Source organism: Anas acuta, chromosome 5, assembly GCF_963932015.1.
Source record: "Anas acuta chromosome 5, bAnaAcu1.1, whole genome shotgun sequence".
Lineage (NCBI taxonomy): Eukaryota > Metazoa > Chordata > Aves > Anseriformes > Anatidae > Anas > Anas acuta.
Genome location: NC_088983.1, coordinates 20,894,010 through 20,918,110, shown reverse-complemented (window position 1 = coordinate 20,918,110; position 24,101 = coordinate 20,894,010). Strand labels below are relative to the sequence as shown.

The window sequence follows — 24,101 nt, the reverse complement described above, 5'->3', positions numbered from 1 at the left end:
CTTTTTCCTTCTCCCTCCCCCCCCCCTGAATTATGAGGAGTTACAAAATCTTCACTATGAATTGAGACATTTTATTCCAAAAACATTACAATTTCCATACATAATTACCTTTGCTTTCAAGCTACCTCCAATAAGAATAACCACTGAGTTGTAGACTCTCAAGATTAACGGAAGATACACAGTTTCTCATTCTAACGAGCTGGTACATCCTCCAATTACTGTCTCTAATTCATATGACACATTGCTCTGTTATACAAAGCATCCCTGTGCAACAGGGTACAGAACATGTATTCGGATTTCTGATGCCTGAAGAGGAGAGAGAGAGAACAATTGGGATTCTGATTCAGATGTTCGTGGAAAACATGCAAGAGGTAAAATATTGACTGAAAGAATTTTTCAAACCCTCCAGGAACTCAGAATCATTGATAGAGAGGAAACTTCATGAGAAATTTCATGAGGTAATGAGATACACAAGAAAAAAATTAGTTACTTTTTTTCCTTTTTTTTTTTTTTTTTGTTTCCTTTTGGCTTACTTAGGCTTTGAAATCAAAACACATTTAAGACATGATTCCTATGGATTAAAATAAACTCCTTCTCCCTTGCCTCCACTCCATTCTTAAGGGAATAGTAGGACACTTTATCTTGTCACTATCCCACCTATAGCTTATATCTGTATTTAGATGATATCTGTTAGACTTGTGTGACGATCAGCACTAGATATAAGCCAACTGCATTTTTTTTCAATCTTCCAGCAGTAAATATTAAATCCTCGATGATTTCAAATTTAAAGATGACACAAATGCTGACTGATTGATGGTAAACACCAGAAAGAAGAGGACAGTCATGAGAAGTGGTCTGGATTACCTGGTCAGTATCATTCCCAAGAGACAAAAATTCAAATAAGCTAAGTCAGTGCTCTGTCTCTAGGAAACTGAATACATGCGAAGGTTACAGAATCAGGACCTGTTCCCAGGAAAGTAGTGACACAGGCAAAGACACATGGCTTAAGAGTTGAAAAGCAATGTGACATGAGACTCCCAGAATGCTCTGGGGGTAGAAGCTCAGACCCTGGAAATGTGAGAAGGTGTAGCAAGTAGGATTAGGGAAGGATTTACTCTGTACACAGTGTAGTAAGAGCCAACACCTGAGTATTGAGTCTAGCCAGAGTGTCTATGTTTTAAAGAGAACATTGAAAAATAACTAAAGTGCTGGAGAAAAACCTTATATCAAGAGACTTAAGAGCTCATTCTCTTTACTTTTTCCTAAACGACTGACTTGATTGCAGCTTGCAAGTACCTTCATGAGAAGAAAATGCCTGTTGGTAAAGGGTTTTTTAATCTAGTGGAAAAAAAACATAATGAGAGTCAGAAAGCATTAAGTGAAGCCAGAAAAAGAAAAAGGAAAAAAAAAAAGTAAAAAAAAAATTGAGCAATAGGAAAAAATAACTCCTGTAAAAAATAACTAAGGACAGTGGTGGATTTTATTATTATTTTTTAAATTTTATTTCTGAAAAGCACTACTATATTCCTTTCTGGAATGAATCTTTAACAAAAATATGCTTTATTTAAGAGAAGCTGTTGAAATTTATTTCAGACCAAAATAAAACCATAAGTAGTAAAGGGTATTTGCTTTACCAGAAACCTTGGGAGAAATAGAACAACCAGGTCTCTGTTTTGATGGGAAGTTTTGCTAAAAACACAAAACAACTGTCATATATACTGTTTAGCTCAAAGTCCGCTTTTTCTTTCCTCTTAGCTATTTACTGAAAGGAATGAAACCCTGAAGGGTTAAATAATCTAAAAATGTTTCCATCTCCCATATTTAAAGTGCTCTAGTTGTCTCAAACAAGCTGAAACATGAGTCTTTTGCATTCTCTTGTTTCTAATGCTACCCAGCTGCATCCTTCATACTTAAGCAAACTCATTTTACTAACTGACTGGTCCTGCTTTGTTTCTGATTTGTGGCTGGAGATAAATCACTGATGTCCAGTGACTGATAATTCTAAACAACATGCTCCCTTTTCAGTAATGAGCATGGATGCTCCAAAAACTTTGATTGCACTTCTGCTTCTTCTCTGTTCTGATTTCAGATGGTTGTGTTGCAGTGGATCCTAGAAAACATTTACTTGCAAGATCTGTAATATTTTTCTGTTCTTAGTGGATCATTGCTAATGTTAGTGAATGTGGTAATCACTTCATTCTAGTTTCAGCTTGTATCACAATGTGAACATTTAAAACGAAAGAAAAAAAACTATGCAAGGAAGATACTCAACAAATGTTCTCATTAATCACATTCTAAACAAAATTGAGTTGTCTGCAGGGAGATTTTATTTTTATTGAAAGATATTCCATTACTTTTATTGTAATTTCTGTATTCCTTGTTCTGATTACTGAGACAAAAAGATGAAAGTAGTGCATTTGTCTTTGACCAAAAATATTGCTGTACTTTTAAAGTATAATGCTCAATTTATTATGTAACTGGATTTTAACATGACTGAATTTGCAGGACATGCACTTTCCATAGCCGTAGTTTGCCTGCTTTCTCTGATCTGAGAGCTGAAAGATCAACCAAACAACCCAACTTGAAGTTGTGCTTGTAACATTCTACTGCTGCTGACAAACCAGGCCAGCTGGCTAATTAATTAAGGATGAGCTAGTTGGAGATGTGCACCTGGAAGTCATTAGTTACCTGGAGGTTACCTATTCATGAGTTTTTCTGTGGAATTTGGACGTTATTTGTTGCTTTACATTTGTTTCCCTAGATCTCTGTTGGTAAAGTTCAAAGAAAGTGACCTCTGAGGATCTCAAGCATCATTTTTCTCTTCTGGTCAGGTGCAAATAGTTGTATTTGCTGGTAATACGAGTGCAGATTAGTTGACAGGGAGTGAAAGTGGAGCATCTTGGGTCACTGTGTGTGATTAAATATCTTCTGCAAAATAATTTATTTTGGGGAAATCAAAACAATAATAATACAATCAAATTATCTATGAAGGTTATGTTCTTTTAGGTCATTCCAAAGATGGAAAGAAAAGGTCTTTATGGCATGATACTTTATACACTTTTTGGTCTCTCTCTCAGAGAGCTACTCCCAGACTGTCAGTTTCTGAGGTTTCTTTTTTAGTGTACCTGTTATGCCTAGCAGCCTTATGGTTATCCACAGAGTAAGGTCTGATATGTCACCTCATCACAGTTTAGGGCTGAGAAGTTATGACACCGATACACAGCTGATCCAATACAAATCTTCCATTGATCAGAAAATGCTTCTTCTTTTAGATATAAGTTCTCGTAGAAAGTTATTTGATTCATTGAAATTTGGAATGGGAAGCTTCCCAGGTCTAAAATGATACTTATAACTAGAAATAAGGTTGAGAAGAAGTCACTTCAGAATAATATGGCAGAAATGAGCATGGGTATACAGGAAGAATAATCAGACTATATGTAGCGCAAATGTAATTTTTTTGTTAGATAGTGTTGTGTTTTTTTTTTGTTTTGTTTTGTTTTTTTCTGTAGTGATAATATTCTTGCTAGATTCAGATAATAAAATGGGAATCTGTCTTACGATCAACGGTTTCTGAGCTGTAGTGCACAGTATAAGAAATTAAGCAGACAATTTTAAAGGTATTTATCATAGATCAACAATCTATGATAAGTCATAGAGGTCAACAGAACTCCTTTCCCTCTGTTCTGTTCTAGTCCAACACAACTGTGTGCATTAAAATGTTGAATTGAATTAGCTAATCTGTGTTGGAATTTAAACTCATGACTTAGTGCAGCTGAACAAGCTCCTACAAATTATCTGAGCCATGGTAACTCTTGCTTTTAGTCTGTGTCAAATCAGAGATCATTTAGCTTTGCCCACCATGAAACTATTGGTAATACAATGCAAACGTGCTACTACAGTGAACAATCTATTTTAGAGGCAGATTATAGGATCCCCTCTGCTCCCCTCCCTTCCTCTCTTCTCCCTGGTGATTTTAACAGGATTTTTACCCCCCCCCCCCTCCTTTTTTTTCTTTTACAGAAGTGACTTCAAAGGTCTTGTGTTAGTCTCTGCTACCATCTGTTCTTGTGTTACAACAGCACAAAACATCAAATAGATATATTATTTTAAAGTCATTGCCAATTTCACTGAAAGAAGTGCATGAAAATGAGCAGAACAGAACAACTGAGAAAGGTACAGGAGGAAAAGTTGCAAAATGATGGAGAAGCTTTCATGTTTGCTGACAAATTTTAAATGAAGGCTCAGATATGCCTTTCTGAGTAGGTGGCAGTGTTGCTTCCCCCTCCATCTGACACTTTGGGTTTCACTTCACTGGAGTCACAAAACACATTCCTTGGGCGCAGAGAGAGAAGACACAGAAAGATGGAGAGTATAGCACACATGTAAGACCAGATACTTTTGGGTGACAACAGTTTAATATTCCCCAACAGGCAGATCATTATCTTTTGTATTCTTAATAACAGGAAGGGAAGAGAGATTCTGATCATGAAATGCAAAGACTCTTCTGCCAGTTACAACTGAAATATCTGGTTTATTGTCGCTTGTGACTTTTACCCTTCTAGAAGACAGAAGAAATGAGACAAACATGACACCCATGACAAATACTGGTTGCTTATACAACAAGTTGGATGCATCCATTTGTAGTAAAAGTCTGTTCCTATTGGGCCCCTGCAAGTAGCAAATAACGAGAAGCTGCACATAGGAGAATTTAAAATCAGTGCATACAAACAGGAAAACTGCATGGGAAGGTCCCTGGGGAGGTGTTTACTTGGGATGCTATAGATCTGTGTGTCATATCCAATTACGTACATGCCATATGATGATGAAGATAATGGTTTACGGTCTTACAAGAAAATAAGTCTTTAAGAAGGATTTGAATGGTATTTGATGAAGACCCAGAGCTTTGGGAATAAATAATTATTTGGATATTAAAGCCAAGCTGTGTTGATAACAGTGGGTTAAAGAAGTAAGGGGCTGCTGACAGCAGCATCATTTAGAAAATGGGGATAAAATGTGCAATAGCTTTGCTAAACTTTGAAGGCAGAGATGACAGAGTGGAGATGGTCAGACACAATTCCTCCATTTCTGTTGGTTTAGAGATTAAAAAAAAAAAAAAAAAGAATCCCCAAAGCCTTCGTATAAAGATTTTACAATCTCTACTCCTTGTTTTGACTGCTATTTGCAGAAGAAAGAAAAGAAAAAAAGCAAGTTCACTTACTTTCGTGTATGAAGGTGAAGGCCTGTGAAAATTCAGTATGAAGTTTAGAAATAACTCTTAATGGTAAGATTTACTAGGACTGTAAAATCATTTCCCCAAATGATTCACCAGCAGCCCCATCACTTGGCCTATTTAAAACTGGACTTCCCAATACAGTAGGGAGTCTTGTGCAGGGACCAATCCTGATGGAGCATAGAAGCTGTGATGCACCAGCAGCCCTAATGCACATTCCCTATTTTTAGTGTCTCCCAACCTGCTAAAGCCCTGTACATAGCCCAGTTGGTTTGTGAAGAAGGTTTGAGTAATTTATTTTTCTGGCCTAGCTAGTCTGGCCACTTTTAGTGATGTGCCATTTCATTTCCCATTTAGTGATGTGCCATTTCATTTCCCATTGCACCGATGGGCTGAGGCCAACTGCATGAAGTTCAACAAGGCCAAGTGCCGGGTCCTGCACCTGGGGCGCAATAACCCCAAGCAGAACTACAGGCTGGGAGAGGAATGGTTGGAGAGCTGCCAGGCAGAGAAGGACCTGGGAGTGATGGTGGACAGTCGGCTGAATATGAGCCAGCAGTGTGCTCTGGTGGCCAAGAAGGCCAACGGCATCCTGGCTTGTATCAGAAACACTGTGACCAGCAGGGCTAGGGAGGTGATCGTCCCCCTGTACTCGGCTCTGGTGAGGCCGCACCTCGAGTACTGTGTTCAGTTTTGGGCCCCTCGCTACAAGAAGGACATCGAGGTACTTGAGCGGGTCCAAAGAAGGGCGACGAAGCTGGTGAGGGGCCTGGAGAGCAAGTCCTACGAGGAGCGGCTGAAGGAGCTGGGCTTGTTCAGCCTAGAGAAGAGGAGGCTCAGGGGTGACCTTATTGCTCTGTATAAGTACATTAAAGGAGGCTGTAGCGAGGTGGGGGTTGGCCTGTTCTCCCATGTGCCTGGTGACAGGACGAGGGGGAATGGGCTAAAGTTACGCCAGGGGAGTTTTAGGTTAGATGTTAGGAAGAATTTCTTTACTGAAAGGGTTGTGAGGCTTTGGAACGGGCTGCCCAGGGAGGTGGTGGAGTCACCATCCCTGGAAGTCTTCAAAAGACGTTTAGATGTAGAGCTTAGGGATATGGTTTAGTGGGGACTGTTAGTTTAAGGTCAGAGGTTGGACTCGATGATCTTGAGGTCTCTTCCAACCTAGAAAATTCTGTGATTCTGTGTGATTCTGTGATTCCGAAAAGCAGCTTCATTCTGACAGTTGTAATTCATGGATTTCTTTAGTATCCTCTTGCTCCACAGTTAATGCATCAAGAGGATATATAGGCTTCCGTCACAGCTGGAAAAGAATAGTCCATTACAATTTCTGTCTCTGTTAATGCTCCTTTGACATTATGAGAAATTATGTAAAGAGTCCTAGGATTCTTATTCCTGTTGCCAGTAGCCTACAAGAGGGCTTAGACAGGGAGTAGGAAAGTTCTGATTTGTAGTGCCATGCTATGCCAAAAGAGGTAGGAAACAACATTCACTCACACTTATACTTGGTCCAGAAGTTGAAAAGGGAGAACTGGGTCATTATTTGCAAACCATTTTTGTTACAAGCCTCAAGTAGCTGCTTGGGCTTCAGGTTAGGTTTGGAAGAAATTAATGAATTCCCAGAGAGCTGAACCTAGTAAGAAGAGGGATTTCCTCTCCTGTTATGTCCTGACTAGGATCTGGCTATTAATGTTCCTGCTTATTCCACTCAGTGCAAAAATGTAAATGTCAGCAAGGCTTTCATAACAAGGAATGTACTCACTCCACAGCAATGCAGTATGCCAAAATGGTTTGCATATCACAGTGATAAGCATGTTAGAAAATGATGAGATCGAGAGACTGTTAAATGCAATGCCACTCAAGGCAGATGGGTCACAAGTGTTCAAACTCAACGGCAGGTTAGCTCACTCGCATCACTTCTCACTTTTCATGAATTTTCAGGCAGCTGGATGTCTGAAGAAAGGCTGCTCTTACAATGATTATTGGTAGTGTCATTGATGTGGTTGTGTGTAAGAGCATGTGTGTGCATAGCAATTTTTCTATATTCCTTTATCTTGTATTTAAACAATTTCACTCAGTCAGGGATCAGAAAGAATGCCATGAGATTCAAGTAACCCACCACATCTTGTGAATGACAAGCATCAAGAGAAACTTATGTACAACTCAGGTGCAGATTTATCTGTGGAAATTGAGATCAGTTTAAAAAGAAAGAAGTTCCTACCTTGGCCGGTTAATGTATTCAGGTCAATTATGTTACTTTAATAAACATATTGTATGTGGAAAGAGGTCATATTAGCAGAAAGAAAGATAGCATAGTGATTTGTACAGAGAATGGCGTCTTTAATTATTAAGTACACAGAGGCTTTACAGACCGTATATACTGGTTTTCTATTGATAAAAAGCAGCTTCTTCTGCTTTTCAATCTTATTTCTGCAGTTCAGTCTTATTTCTTTCTCTCAGTATTCTTCCTCTGAAAAAGGAAGAGTTAAGCTGTCTCACATTCTAGAGTTAAGCAGTCTCACATTCTCCTACCATGAAAAATCTGTGATTTCCCCCCCCCCCCAATTATTTAGGTACAAAATGCACCAGGAGCAGAGCACAGACTGAACACCTATGACAGGCTCAGATACCTTCATCTATCAACCCAATATGCTACATTGCATTCTGTATTCATTTTTAAGAATAAATTTTTCCCTTAATAAAGCTCTGAAATGGAAATGATCGCAAGAGTTAAAGGTCTATATTTGCATAGTTTCATCAAATGTTCAAGTGTACAAACATTTTCATTTCTCTAAAGTATGTGTTCTCTGTCAGGCAGTCTGAGGCCTGTTGGTGCTGGTGAGCAGAAGGGGGATTTCCACTTCAGTGGGGAATGTTTTAAAATTTGATCTAAGACTGTAGTACAGCGATTAGGTGAAGCTGTGTATGTAACCATATGTATGTCTATGGCAGCTTAAGCAGAAACAAGTCAGTGCTGCTGCAGTTCCTAGTACCCTTATGACATGTGTTCCTGCCTTTTCCCCTCTGCCGGCATATAGTTTTACTGTGGCCACAGCAGGAAAACAGAAGTGTTCTGACTGAAAATTAACAGTAGAAAATAAAATTAATTTTCAAATGAGGATGACTTGTGAATTGTGAACTCTATGGACCCAAATAAGCAAGCTTAGTTGTCTGTCAGGTCTTCTGCTTATATCTGCACCTTAGTCAGCCTGTGTTTATGTCACTAACTTAAGCATCCTCATATGGCAACAAAAATTCATTGGTCAATGATATTACATGGACTTGAAATAATACTCAGCTACTTCTCAACAGTGCTTCCAGATGAGTTAGAAACACATCCATTCGGGATCAAAAGAAGGAACATAAAAAACTGGCAATTGCTAATGCAACACTTGTTGACAACAACATAATCCAGCTTCTTGTGTTGCCTGTGCTTGATGCCTGAAAATGTCCCTGCTGAGAGGGACTAAGTGGCCCCTGGTAGGCTGGTGACTTTTCACAGAGATAACCACCATGCTCTTGGGGGACCAGCAAGCCTTGCTCTTCTTGCCCGCCCCATCCTATACCAGTTCTCCCTCATCTCTTCTCATATTGCATAATCTCTGTCTGTCTTTTAAAGGAAGAGGCCTGGACAATCTCCATTTTATCATTCTGGGAGGAGGGATGGACCAATAATAAGAAGCCTAGATTCAACATTGCTTCAGACTACATGATCCAGAGGATACCCAGATGCTTCACGTAAGGTGAATCAAATCTGTAAATGAAACTGTTGAACTCAAGATGACTGTCATGATGTTTGACAACTTATAATTGGACTCTGTATTCCATAACATAAATACAGGAGAATGACTATTAAGAGACCATTAGCTGAGTAACATGGAGTCTGTCAAGCAAGTTGTGTTCTTTAAAGATGCTGAGGGTCTACTGTGCTGGCATTTTTCCTTCAGTTTGTATTATCACTTTGAAGATGAATTTTAGTACTTTTTATTGGTAGGGCATTGAGTCTTGGCTGCAAGAAAGAGGGTCAGCATAGCCAGAAGCTGTGAAAATCAATTTTGACTTAACATCAACCCTGTTGCTTTAGCTTTGGGACTCTGCTGCTCCAGACACACATTTGTGGCAGATTGACTGGGGGGTTGTGAAGCAATTACAAGAGCACTTGGACACTTGGCCAAAGCTGCCAAGCTCTCATTACATTCCATCAAAGTCAGAAACCCCAAGTGGGTTGCCACGGGCTTGCAGGCTTGTGGCTTGTCTCACATACTTCTCCATGTCCACTATCTGCATTCCAATATGTTTGTACAAGGCAAAAGCTCATTAAATACCATGTTGATTTTATTTCTTTTATTGCTGGAATTACCAACAGTATGTACTGACAGTAACAACATTTCCAAGCTTGTACAGAGGCTAACATTTAATGTTTCTGTGGGTTTCTGTTGAATATATACAGTGGTTATCCAGGGACATCTTGAAGTATCGTTTTTGGAGAATTACATGAAAGCAAGCTGGCAGGTACCATAATGAATTGGCAAGTGTTTATATGCCTACCCTACATCACATGTGCCCTCCACAGCTAACAGCTGGTTGTGATCCTCCGTGTACATACAGACAACTGCAGCACAGGGATATTTGCTTGAAGGCTGCTGGTACAAGAAATTTCCAATGGAGAAGATGTACAAGAATGATAAAGGGGAAGCTTTGAGTAGGCTTGAGCTTTCCAGGAAGCACACTGTCATTTATCTTACAAGAAGAAAACATGCAGATATTTGGAAAATTACTTACTGAAATACATTTATAGCAACATTTACCACATGCGTTAGGCATATGTGACTAAGTAGTTTCCCTACTGACATACGAAACAGTGCCTGCCTCTCTCTGCCACCATGCCCCATGTGCACCTCTGTCTCCCACAGATACTTCACCATGAGTGTTGCCGTGAGGAGAGCTCTAATGTTTTTATGAGTTGAGGGATAATGAGAATGGACTAAGGCATTAACGTATCTGAGGCAGATGATCATCTCCTGCTGCTACATAACAGCCAAAGCATTTATTGTCAGAACAGCAGACACTGATCCTCTGACAGTGCTGTATTATGATGTTATCCCAAATGACTGAGATAATTCCATCTGATGAATGTGGGTACATTAGAGTGACAGTTGCCCTGTGTCTTACCTCTTTTTTTCTTCCTTAAGAAAGTAGTGTTCATTCTCAAAAATACTGTATTTGCTTACATAACAGTATTGGTTCACTGCAAACAGATTTTGACCTTAAATTCTGAATGTATTGTGCATCTCTGTTCTCAGTCTTGATAGTGGCCCAAGAGTAAATATGTGATTTGTGCACTGTGGCTGTACATAAAAATAACAAAGAGATACTGGGTAAAAATCCTGGGTTAGGAAGATTTTACCATCCACTTAAAAAGTTCAAAGTGCTAATGCTTGGTTTACTTCCATGTATATCTGCCAATGTGTGGCATGTATCTCTGAGTGCCTTACTGATACCCCGAACAATGCAACCTTCCCTCTTTGAGACACTTTTTTTTGGCACCTTACTTGAGATCAAAAATACTCTACAAGCAAGATATACAGAAATATTTATGGATAACACACATAAGAGATAGATAGGGTTTACAGAGGTACTAGGCTAAATGTCAGCATGCTCTCCACCCTGAGAAAGGACCAAAAGCATTTTTCCTGTCTAAGCAGACATCAGTCTGCAGGAGAAGGGCCAGCTCCTGTGGCTCCCTGAAGCCAGTCCTATGTGTTGATGAGATGCCATTTCCCTCTTTTTTTTCCCCTAAGGATTTTATAACTTTTCATGTTGGTGTTTTTCTTCTTAAATTTCTGAACTACCTGCAGTCCATGTCTCAACAATCCCACTTCTGTCTGTAATTCTAGCTTTCTTATTCTGCAGGGCTCTGTTTTACAGCCATTCTCATGGCTGTTTCCAGACGTTGCTGAGAAGTCCAAGCCAAGGTGACACAGACATGTCAGATCAGAGTTGGGCCTTGAATCCTTGGAACACAGAGCTGAGCCATACAGGAAGAAGGCTACATAGGGAGTAGGTTACAGCAGAGGTGGCCCACAAGTGCCAGGATCCATGTATTATGGCAGTTCTGTATTTTATCAAATCAGTGTTTGTGCACAGTCTGCCAAACCTAACAGAAGTGGGCAGCTGGGAGGTTTCATGAGATACTGCGTATATCAACTGATGCTGTGCATAATTACATACATTGGATTAATCTGCAGACAATGATCAGTTGTTCTCTTCTGATGCAGTAGGAAGGGACGACACTTCCAAAGGCAACCTCTAGCATGGAAAAAGACAGAATATGCACCTGCAGCTGCCAGGGTGACGTCTGCCAACCCTGGTTAGTAGAGTTTACAGTAACATTTAACACACATATTTGGTAAAAGAGGTGCTTCTCATTCATGGATATCTGGGAGGTAAGAGGGTGTTCCTAACACGAATTCTCTAAACTCACCAGGGACATAGATGAGACCTAATCCCTTGCCCACTTTGGCACACTAACTCATTCTCACAGGTGAACATGGAAACGAAACTCCAAATTATAAAGGATGTTCTGGAAGATTATTCTGTGGAAATCACCTGATTATCAGCAGAGTATAGCCCTTGTACATAACAAAATGATTTTTTGAAAAGGTTTGATCTTGATTTCATATGACTCCTACCACCAGACTGCCAAAATCTGGTTCACCATCTTCCTACCTCCCTTCTTTCTCTTAGTAGCCCAAAGGCCTCCATTTTCTGACCACCATCGCCAGTGTTCCTGATGCACAAATATAACTCTTCATAGTGGCTCATTTGTGAGTGCAGGGGGAAGGACATTGATTTGAAGATAGTGGCCCAGGTCGGGTCTCTGGAAAGCCATGAGAACAGAGCAGGGCAATGGTGAACTTGGCAGCTCTCCTGGTAATGAGTACACCAGGTTGGTTTGGTTCTTATCACACAACATATCTGACTGCCAGCAGAGACCCAGGTGTTATTGGTCAGGGTTCTTGTGCATGCTTGCAAACAGGGTGTGGGGAGAGATCTGATATTCTAGTACATAGAAAGGGGCAGATGATTGTGCCCATGCTTGATTTGTTGCTCTCTCATTAGACTAAGTTCCAGGGTGGCAGTGGTGTTTCTTCCTGTTACTAGAGAATTGTGAAGATGCATACTGCAATCAGTTTGTGAGCCATTCACATCTTGTGGTGATTTGGGTCTGAAGTATCTCAGTAGGGTACCTCCCATTCATGGCTACTGTATGAATGTATATAAGAATCACAGTATTCCTGCAAAAGCTGAGAGGTGTTGCCAAAGCTGGTGAGGGGTCTGGAGAACAAGTCTTACGAGGAGCGGCTGAGGGAGCTGGGCTTGTTCAGCCTGGAGAAGAAGAGGCTCAGGGGCGACCTTATTGCTCTTTATAAGTACATTAAAGGAGGCTGTAGAGAGGTGGGGGTTGGTCTGTTCTCCCACTTGCCTGGTGACAGGACGAGGGGGAATGGGCTTAAGTTGCACCAGGGGAATTTTAGGTTGGATGTTAGGAAGAACTTCTTTACCGAAATGGCTGTGAGGCATTGGAACGGGCTGCCCAGGGAAGTGGTGGAGTCACCATCCCTGGAGGTCTTTAAAAGACTTTTAGATGTAGAGCTTAATGATATGGTTTAGTGAAGGACTTGTTAGTGTTAGGTCAGAGGTTGGACTCAATGATCTCTTCCAACCTAGAAATTCTGTGATTCTGTGTGATTCTGTGATTCTGTGTTGTATATATGCACATTTTGTAACTGATTTAATAGCAAACACCCAGAAAGATGGGCTACTGAGATACAGGTGAAAGCCTTGCACTTCCCAGTCACTTGTAACAAGAAGATTGTATGTTACCTGCTACTGTTTGACCATCTCACCTGAAAAAAGGGATCCTCTAGCAGGCTTGTGCTACTCCGTCATTACTGTTGGCAGGTGTCACTCAGCTTATGTGCAAGCCAAAGTGTGACGTTACTCAGTGTAGGGGACCACCTACCAATTTCACAACCAAGCCAAAAATCTAATGGAAAGCAGACTTTGTAGTAAAATCTCTGACACCTTGTACAGACAAGTGTTGCTGGAACACCTGAAGAGCAACTTTCTCTCATGTACTTTTGCTTGTCTTGTTCAACTGGAAGCAAGAAGGGATGAAAATCACATCTGAACTCTGTACTTGTAAGTGAAGGTGAAATTTAAAGTCACATGTCTTGATGGAAATCACTAGCACTTTAGCTGTTATTCAAGGAATCTTGTTAGTTACTTCATGGTGCATGGGCCAAAAGAGAGTCAAGCTCCCTTTCTCAGAGCTTTGTTGCTTCTTTGATTTTTTTTTTTTTTGTTTTGTTTTTATTTTTTTTTTTCATCTTCATCAGTCTGGAGGTAAAAAGGCATGGTGTGGTTAAAAGGCATGCACTTGAACAGATGTGCTGAACAAATTAACCCTTATTTTTATGATTTAGAACCATGTTCTTTGTGTTTAAAATGGAAAAGGCAGTGGCCTTAGTTCAGAAATGAAAGACATAGGCTTAAAGATACCTGTGTCTTAGATTCATACACTGAACATTTAACAGGGTTTCTCAGGCCCTCTTCCCTTCCAGCATGGACTTGTTGAGCTTAGGGTAATGTGGGACTTTGAAGTATGAGGTGGTTTGCAGATACATGTTGTATATGACATCTGAGGTCAGTGTGTGTAACAGTCTCCCTTGGTATGTTTGGCCCAGGGTATGCTTTCCTGCTTCCCACTGCTGTGTTTATCTTACACTTTATGGCCTGATTTGTCTGTCCCAGATTTCCACCTTCCATTACAGGACTTTTTCTCTCCCTTTATAGTATTTCAGACTTTTTTTTTTTTTTTTTTTTTTTTTTTCAGCACAGCAAACAGTTTTTTCCCCCCTCTGTCCTTCAAATAAAGTTTTCTTTGGCAATCCTTGTCAGGATAAATTCAATAACTGTTTAACTCAGAAGGATCCCTGAGGAGGAAGCCAAGAGTCAAATGCTACAATTATTCACATTTTGGTGAGAGGAATCAGACTTCTCAGGAATCATTTCAAACAAAGCAGTAACAGTTTATTCCTGCTGGGTGGAAGCAGGAAGTGTGCTGGAGGGAACCGGACGGCCTCCTGAGCACCATCAGGAAGCATAAAATGGATGGGCAAGGAGAGGAGAAGAGAGAGGCATTAAAGAAGAAAAATGTCTCATTTCCTCCCTCAAACTAATTGGAAAAATGTGTTAGTGGTTGTGGAAATGGTAATTTCTCAAGGTGGTAATAGCTGCAGCCTGTCCTGGAGTGGGATTGGCCACAACTTAGACCTCCACCCAGGACGGAGTGCAAATGATGGCAGCTTTGCTTATAATATAAATGTACACATACATACATATACATATGTAAGGTTTCTTTCTATTCAGGATCTACTTATCATTTCTAGTACTTGCATATGCATATATTTGAAGAGTAAGAATGACAAATGTAGCAGAACATCAGCTTGTTTGTTTGTTTGTTTTGAAATTCTCCTCTAATTCACTGCCCGTTCTCTGTTCTCATGCCCACTTGAGGATTAAATTTTATTCCATGACAGCATAGGGAGGCATGGAGGTAGAACAAAATCAACATGACCATATTAGTCACAATATTTTAGGATAATAAAAAATGGAACTGCTTATAAATATTGATGCAATTTCTGGGCAAAAAAATGGAAATCAAGGGATTTCCTTTGACATGTCAAGGTATGCTCATGTCACGCACCCTCTGTAATCTTACTGCAATGTTGATAAACCACCTTGCATTTACTTCGTAAAGAGTACCAGCCTAAATTCAGATGTCAGTCACATGGGCTGTGCTAATTCCACTACTTAGCTGAAAAACCTTAATAGACTCTGTGACAATGAAAAATGTGCATCATAACTCCTCTATGTCATGACCTCTAGCCCTGAAATATCACTTCCCGAGGCCCAGGGCAAGAGTCAGCTTGTGATGATAGTGACTTAAAGGGGGGTTCGTAACACTGGGAGAGCTTTCTGGTCATAAGCATTTTCCTTTATGCTTCCTCAGTGTCACAGGTCTCTTGCACAGGAATGGAGGATAAGAGAGTTGCATGACTTGGATGTTCTTGACCACTGCACTACATGGGAAAAACAACTCTCAAATTCTTATAGAGAATTCTTATAAAAGCTTGAATCAAAAGTGTTCAATTCCACACCTCTCCAATTATATTTTCTGTGCAGCTGAGGATAAAAGCAAAATGTACAACCCAAATGCAATGTGCAGATTCTCTTTTGAATAAAGGTATTGGCACCTGCAGCCATTTCAGCAATCAGATTTGAAATATTCAGCCACTCCAGAAGTACTGATTCATATTCTGTCATCATTTTCTTGGCTTTTCATCCTCCTGAGACAGATAAATGAATCTCTGTGCAGTTTTCTGTGTATGCATGTCTTTTAGGTGAAACCTTTTAAACAGGGATATAGATGAACTAAATGGAACTAGATGATTTTTAAGGTCCCTTCCAACCCAAGCTATTCTGTGATTCTCTGATTCTGTGATTGAGTGAAACCATTAAATTAAAACTGAGTTGTGGGTCATGCTGTATACCCAGGAATGTTAATACAAGAAGAGAACCTAGAAGTACAGATCTTGTAGAGTTTTGACAGAGGCAGCAGTATACTGAAAAATCACCTACCTAGATTCTTAACATAGCTTTGCTTTTATTAAGTACAGAAAAGACATGTTAAGGAGAGATCAAACAGTAACTGTCTGTTGCAAACTTCCCAACTGCACTCAGAAGCCAGCTACATTTGAACACCTCCGAATACAGCCCCTTCCAAGCTGAATGTACATGCAAGTTAGAGAACCCTTTGCAGTAATGCATCACTTTACACTTCATTCTCTTGTAAATGTGAATACATGGGTCTCAGTTTGGAGCATGTTCAAAAAGATAACAAGTCCTTCAAATATCCATAGAGAAGCCATATTGTGTAGCACTTTGTAAAGAGAATATCAAAGAAAAGCCAGAAAGGAGTGTGAATAGCTCTGCAGCTTGGGAATTAGCAAACTGAAACAAGGAGATTTCATTTCCAGGCCACAGTGGCTATTTCATCCAGTCTAGAACAGATTCAGTGATGAGGTTGAGCTCTTCTAGAATCCAGCGTTTTATTAACTTTGAAGGGCATGGAAGCTATCTTCAAGTCTTTAATTGAAACCAGCAGAGCATTGCTTCAACTTTGCATCTGAGTACCACGGGTCAATAATTTCTCAGCCACTGGAACTATTTGTTTGGGCTGTGCATATTTCAAGGGTTATCTTGAGAGCAAGATCTAAGCAAGATGAGTCATCTTCATGGTACTGACTTCTTTTTGTCTGATACTTCTTTTCTACTCTTCTTCTAACTGTGTTGTGTCCTTCCTGTTCTCAGTGTTGGGTATCATTTATGCAGTTTTACGTTTTATATTTGCTCACAAATTATATCATTGTTTCCTCTGCCTCCCTTCCCTGGGACTTGCGGACCAGGTCTTCTCTTCTACAGATTGCAGCAATGAGATCTGTCTGCTGTCACCCCAAGTCAGTCAGGCAGTAACCAGCCAGTTTGGGGATATTTGGGAGAGTTTGACCTTTGTATATTCTTGGACAAGCTGTACAGTTACTCTTTGCAAGCTGCACAATTACTCTTTGCTCTCTGAAGCAGCTGTCTGGATGGTAAATGCGATGAGTAGGACTAACAGACAGGTGGAGAGATGTCTTTGAGAGTATCAGAGAGATGATGAGAGACATTTACCTTTACAAGTTTTTCTTCTTTCTTTCTATGAATCACCCACCTGAGCTCCCTCACAGAGACCTCACTTCTGCTTTTCACGTGCTGATCTTTTTTTCTATTGCAGCAACTTTGTTAGTGTGAAAATACTCTTTCCCTATGGAAGAATATATGCAATATAACAAAATAATAATAACAGAGGAGGTCAGAAAGGAGGAGGGATACCAGGGCTATTGTTTTTTGTTTGTTTGTTTCGTTTGCTTGTGCTTTTTTTTTTTTTTTTTTTTTTTTTTTTTTTTTTTTTTTCCTGTTGGTTTGGTTTGGTTTGGTTTGGTTTCTCTTAGCAGATTCTTGAAAGCTGCTTGTTAATTCTACCAGGGTCCAACAAGCCCAGGTTTCCTGGGCAGACTCTGCTTTGGGATATTCTGCCAGTGTATGCTGTTTCACACACACGGTATGTCTCTGCCTACTAGTCATGGTGTACATGCACAGAATGACACTCTGCTTCTGCTTAAGGGCAAAGTTTGGGGAGTGGGAAGTGTCAGGAATTGGAATTATTCAAGCGCATATGGCATTTTGCATTTTATTTGGTGTTATTTTAATTTTTTCTCACCTATTACATTGTGGAACAATGGAAAATATCAAAACCTTCTCTGAGGTGCCTGCCTCTCTGATAGAGATGAAACATAGCATATACATTTAAGCAATAAAAATAAAAGTATGTATCTTTTAATTTTAATCTCAAGTAGTACTTGTTCTGAGAAAAGAAGTGAGTATAAAGATTAGGGGAAAAAGCATGGTTGATTTACTTATGCTGTCACTGACTTAGGTTAAGGTGGATAAAATATGGCAATTTTTTTCTCAAATCACTCATTTCATAACTTTCTGTTTTTCTTTCTTTACCAAATTAAAATCCAGCACATGTAGAAAATGCTTTTGTCTTGCACAAAACGGAATTCAAATGCAGCTGGTGAGATATCAGTGCATTACTTATCTGTCTGTGAAAAGTAGCAGAGGCTCTGAAATACTCTCTGTGTTTAAGAGGGCAAAGTGCTAAACGAAAAATCAGTCAAATTTTCAGATTCATTATGACCCATAAGCTGCCTGCCAGAAATGAAACACCCGGTAGAAGTCAGCAGTGTGTATGTGTGTGTGTGTGTGTGTGATGGGAGTCAGAAGTGCGTGTGTGTGTGTGTGTGTGTGATGGGAGTCAGAAGTACATTTCTGTGTATACAACTGGGGGAAGGAAAGTAGAAGATGAAATTTCAGTCATGACTTCCCCTCTATTACCAGAAAGAGAGATTACATGTTGCCAGGTGAGAGGTAGAAAGGACAATTCTATACACAGGGTAGAATCTGTTATCTTTAATCTTGAATGGTGTTTTTCTTATTGTATCTCAGTGTTTTAGGCAACTTAGCCTGAAGGTTTTAATACCTATCCTCTTTTATTTCTTCAGAAATGCAGAAGCCATCTCCTTTTGTGCCAACTGCCTCATCAAGCCTCCTGCACAGTGCACAGGTAAGTTGTCCTCTCAGAAGTTGCTTGGGTGATCCAAGCCTTGGTGGAAAACCTTCAGCACGTCTCTTCTGCACAGCTGGAGTGGCCAGGAACCCTCATGAGTCCTTGCCAGTGCATACACCTTTGGGTAGCTTTAGTAGGCACAGCCCTGCACACAGCATGGAATTGAAATGGGAAGGTCTACTCAGCACTAAGATCAGAACCCATTTCTCCCAATCAGTCACATTTAGGTTACAATGAAGTGTTGCACGGGGAATGTATATAGGATGTTTTCTCTAGGCAACATGTATTTTCCACCCCCTTACTCTTTCTCAGAGTCTCCTCAAGCATTCGGAAGGATGGAGGAGTCCCTCTCTACAGCTGATACAGCAGCGCTGCAGTCTGCAACTGAGATACTTCCTCGGGTCCCTGTATAATTATCTCTGTCTTGAGCCCTGGCCAGTGTGACACATCTTCATTTCACCAAGGGGACAGGCTGGAATTGGGAATGGCAGAATTCATTTATCACATTTTAATAGAGAGGCAGCTCAGGAAGGGAGGGACTAATGAGATATTTCTAAAGAAATTAGCCAGCTACTATTACAGGGTTGTCTCCTGCAAGGCGGCTGCAGCAATGACGAATGGCTTATGGCATGGCTCTGTGTTCCCTCCCTGCCTCTTCCCTTCTTCCCCTAGGGCTGCCCTGGGCGGACCATCTCCCTCTGACTGTTCTCCTGCTGCTGGGCTGGAGACCCCTTCCTGTGGGATGCTGCCATCAGGCCTGGGATTCCCAGCAGTTCTTCTGACTCTGCATTCACTCAGGAGCTGCTTGCAATTGCCGAAAGGTCTCTACTGAAAATTTAATTTAGAATGGCACTTGAAGAAGTACATTTTTTTCCCTCTCTATTCAGTGAAGCATATTAAGAGCATACTTATCTCAAGCAAGTGATTAAGGCCTGCTGCCTGTGAAGCTACAAGTGGGTGCTCTTGTTCTGTAGTGAATCAGGTTCTGTAGTGAATTAGGTTCTTGATTCCCAACAGAGGTGATAGCCTTGCATCACCTCATTTATGCACATTCAGATAGTTTTACCCAGAAAAGATTTTTATCTTTTTAATTTCATATCTTTGTCTCTAAGTATTTTCTGAACTTTGTTTCAAAAACAAATATGGAATAAAAAAAAGTTCTTGCAACCATTGAAAATTGTAAATTCATCTCAAACCTCTTACAGGTTTCAGATGTGGCACTCAAATCTGCTGTAGAAATTCCTGTTTTAGGAATTTCTAAAATAAACAGTCAAAACAATCCTCAGTTGTGCTGCAGCTTGCTTGCCTAAATAAATGCTAGGCTTTCTCTTCAGTTTCAACATACATATCCTACGTGCTTACCATATATCATAGACTGTATTACAGATTCACAGCTTGTACTCTCTTCCTACCCCATATGGCATCATATAGAGCTCTTAAGTGGTTAAAGTAAACAGATTTTTGTGTCTATAGACAGAGTAAACAACAAATGACAAAATGGTCTAATCATTTTAAAGTCATTAGTTTTAACTCTGTATCAATCATTCCATATTGCTGGGCTAATAATCCCTAATTATGAGCTGCTCCTGGTGTCAGCACTCTTTTCCATTTAGATGCAGATGTTCCCTGACCTTCTGCTTCCTGTGGAAAGGGAGATAACTCCTTCTTATAAAAGTCAAAGGAAGGAGAAAGTCTGTCCTTGTGCACAGAGCACCATGTGGCAGGCCATTTTCACCCTACCATGCCGTGTCATGTTCCCCCAAAAAGAGCAAATACTTTGACAAGGCTGGACAGTGCTGAGGGCAAGCTGGGCAGAGCACAATTCCTAGCTTTAATTAGCAATTGTAGGCACATCACTGTTAATGCAATGTTGATTGTGATGGTATTTCAGTAATTTGCTGGATATCTTTCTGACAGTTTATACAAGCCAGTGGCTGAATGGTCAGCATGAGTGCATTGTAGTGGAACAGAGGAAAGGCCAAATGTCTTTTGCCTCAGGCCTTGAAATAGCTGGAACTGAATTTATATTTTAAATCCAATTGAAATGCATTGAAGAACAGTATTTGTTACATATAGATATTGGTATATCATGGCTTGATAACATACAGAATTTAATCTACCTCTACCTACAACTTTTCTGAGACCTAATGTAGAAACTAATCGCTTGCAGCAGACAAGTGAAAAGCAAAGAAGGATTTCCATGTTGTCAGAGATTCTGCTGTACTTCATCCTCTCTTCTCTACAGGTGGGCTCATAATCTAGCCTAGGTGTGAATGATATGATGGATGCTGATGACTCTGTGTCACCTCCACAGGAGCCAGCTAAGGTCAGGAATCTCTAAAGCTGCCTTTGAACAGTGCTGCTATGGGGAGGATTGCCAGTCCTGTCAGAGCTGTACCTTTGTGCTCCACAGACAGCACTGCATGGGATCTCTAGATCTATCTTCTCCATTGGCTCTTGTGGTGAATTCTTACCACCTATTTCACATATTTGGCATTATCATGTTTGGATCTATGTGAATTATTGCTTTGTAGGAGTTATCATGGCTAGCTATGCATTGATTGTATTTCATAATTTTCTCTCATTCCCAAAGGGAATAAAATGTATATTGTTTTTATTTGTTCCACGAGAGAGAAGCTGACTTTCTCAGGTTAATTTTAGTAGTTTTTGTTTTGTTTTGTTTTTAATTTTTAAATGTACACAAAAATATATTAATTATGAACTTTTTTCCCTCTGGAGATGCTGAAAGAAATGGGGTATTCTCATATCAAACTGTGTTGGTTCTTTTCCTTTCAAAATGGAATCCTGTTTAAATCAACATTTTTTACCAAGAAAAAAGAATCACAGAACAGCATTTTCTGCTAAATGCTTTGATGAGAATTTTGTGGCAAGGTAAAAGGAAGAATTGGAAAGATAGTCCAGTTGTGACAGCCATTTAACAGTGTAGAATGGCTTGTCACCAGGGTGCTGACAAATGGTCATGCTTTACTATGATATATACCCGAATATTACCATGATAGTACTATAATAGTACTATGTACACATTTCATATATTCCACCAAAAATTATCAGGGGGTGAGACTTGTGGTTACTCTGTGGCACATTTACCAGTGGTGTGATGACAGTGGGGTTTCTATTTTCACAGCCATTGGGGTTGTCCACAGAAGGACTGTATATATATGTGGTTTTGTGTGTATATATATGTGTGTGTGTGTGTGTGTGTAGAATTTATATTACTGTGCTGTGTAATCTTTGCCTCTGAAACTTCATTTTCTTACAGGTACAGTTCCTTCAAAAAGAAGTATTTAGATAGTTTGTAGAAAATCAGTTTAGAAAGAGGCCATTTGGGTCAAAGGAGTGGATTATAGGTGAATGGAAATGTGATCTCAGCAAGATCTATAGTAAACTTCATTTTGTTTTATTTGCATGCATGTTTAACTTGCTGCTATATCAGGAGCATTAGAAATAATTTTAAACCAGTAACTCATTAAAGACAATTGTTTGACTTTTCACATATTGTTTTGATAAGCAAATGAGAAAACTTTGGGTAGAGGAGACTATTTCTTGTCTTTCTGTGCAGCCATTTGTAAGCTATAAAATCAACATACATATATATTTACAGTAGCCTCTGGTTAGGTGTAATCTGCAGTGTAGGACTGGCTAGGTTAATGAAAGAAATTATTTATTCTGTTACCTGACTTTGAAAAAAGCAATTAGAAACACCTGACTGTTTATGCTTCTTTCAGAAAGTGATTCCATTGGCAATTTAACTTTATTGCTTTGCAATGTTTTTCTTTGTCAGCTTAGTTACTATTATACCATTCTTTTGAATAAAAAAGAAATAGCACACTTTTGGAAAATGATCATGTTCCTCAATTAGTATTATTACCTTAGTGTAAGAAGGGAAAAGAAGGTTTCCAACTCCACCATTTATCTTTATTCAAAGATCAATGAAATCTATTCAAAATAACGAGTTACTATAAAAAATGCAAATAAGTAGATAAACACTAAAAAACTCACATGCTTGTCAAGAAGTTTAGACATTTAGGTGCTACGACATTCATAGGATGTTTTACAAGTCCTCCCCTCTCAATCCTGTGATTTATTTTTATAAGACTTCTCATACCTACTGTCTCCAAGCAGAACGAAATTATCCTAAGAATTTCTTTCTTTATAGATAAGTAAACAAATGACCAATTAAAATAATTTGCAGATAGATATTAACCAATTTTTCAAAACTCAAAGAAGTGTTTGAGTCAGTTTCTGAACAGCCTGGGCATAAATATGAGATAATTTCTTATTTTACTCAGTGCTTACAGAGACTACAAGAACAGTTACTTTCTTTCAAATGTGATATTTTTTTTTTCTCTACAACCACATGTACACTGTGGCTTTGGTGATAACACTTCATTTTGACTGATGATGTGTATATCTCTTAAAGATCAAATTTTGTGAACCTAAACAAAGTTAATGTCTCAGGCAGTTTGATGTTGCACCAGAACAAAGAGGACATTTAAAATGCTGTTGAAAGTGACATAAAATCTATGTTAAACAGAAAAAAAAAAAAAAAAAGAACAACAACAAAAAACCTCTTAATGATGCAAAAACAAAGACCAAAATAATCTCAAATTTAAGAAAATTCAATACATATCACTCAATAAATGGATTCAAGAAAATTCAAATTTGCATGAGTGTACATGGGAAGCCAATTAGATTTAAAAAGACATCTTCCACTAGTTTAGCTATCAAACTTTCTTTGTTTACAGTGACACATAGATGGTAAAGAAGCACACTGTATTTCATGGAAACATTTCCAATGTACTCAGTAGACTGTTCAAACTCTTGGAGGCAGAAAACTGGTTGAGAAAAATCTAGCTTCTCTGGATTAATTTTTAAATGATTTAATTTCAATGAGTTTTGCTAAGACATAAAATGTTTAAAAATTCTCACTAGACAAATTAAATGCTTGTAAGTAATATTTATTCTTGGAATGCAGCAATTGTTCCTGAAATTACTTAGATGAATGTTGAATTGTACCTATTTTTACTGCCTTGTTCAAAGCTTTTTCAGCCCTGTTCAATATTTATTCTTCTTCTAGTGGTCTTTTGACATCCTGAGATTTTTTATGTCACACCATGTCAAAAGACAGAACAATGTAATTATTACATAGGATGTAAGTTTGTATACTGACGTGCTCAGCAGAAAGCACACTCATACTTTCACACTAGCTGGTCAGAAATGGTAATTATTTCTCTCCTCATTATCCCTTTCTCTATTGGAAAAACAAAAGAAGCACTGCAGGGAGGTTGGCAAAGGTGAAAAAATGCCATGTTGTTCAATAACACTTGCTATTTCCATCTAAAATAATTTGTTGATTTTTTTTTTGAAAAATTGTTTTCATTAAAAAAAAAAAGTAGTTTGTCTGGCTGCTTTACCTGGAGCCTCAAGAACCTTCCATTCTGAGGCAGAGTCACTGCCAAACTGGCTCAAGACCTAGGGTTTTTTGGCTCCTTGTTTCAGAGCTGAGCTCTGACTTCCTGACTGTGGTATCCATCTCTGGATATGGCTCTCTGA

General features: G+C 39.3%; 1 long non-coding RNA gene across 1 annotated transcript; it reads left to right on the top strand.

The window, feature by feature from the left end:
* The first annotated feature begins 39 nt into the window (after positions 1 to 39).
* Positions 40 to 22,383, top strand: LOC137858161 (uncharacterized). Its single transcript, XR_011097533.1, has 4 exons — positions 40 to 867; positions 8,850 to 8,973; positions 18,463 to 18,524; positions 19,200 to 22,383. It is a non-coding gene; the product is annotated as an uncharacterized lncRNA (long non-coding RNA).
* The last annotated feature ends 1,718 nt before the right edge of the window (positions 22,384 to 24,101 follow it).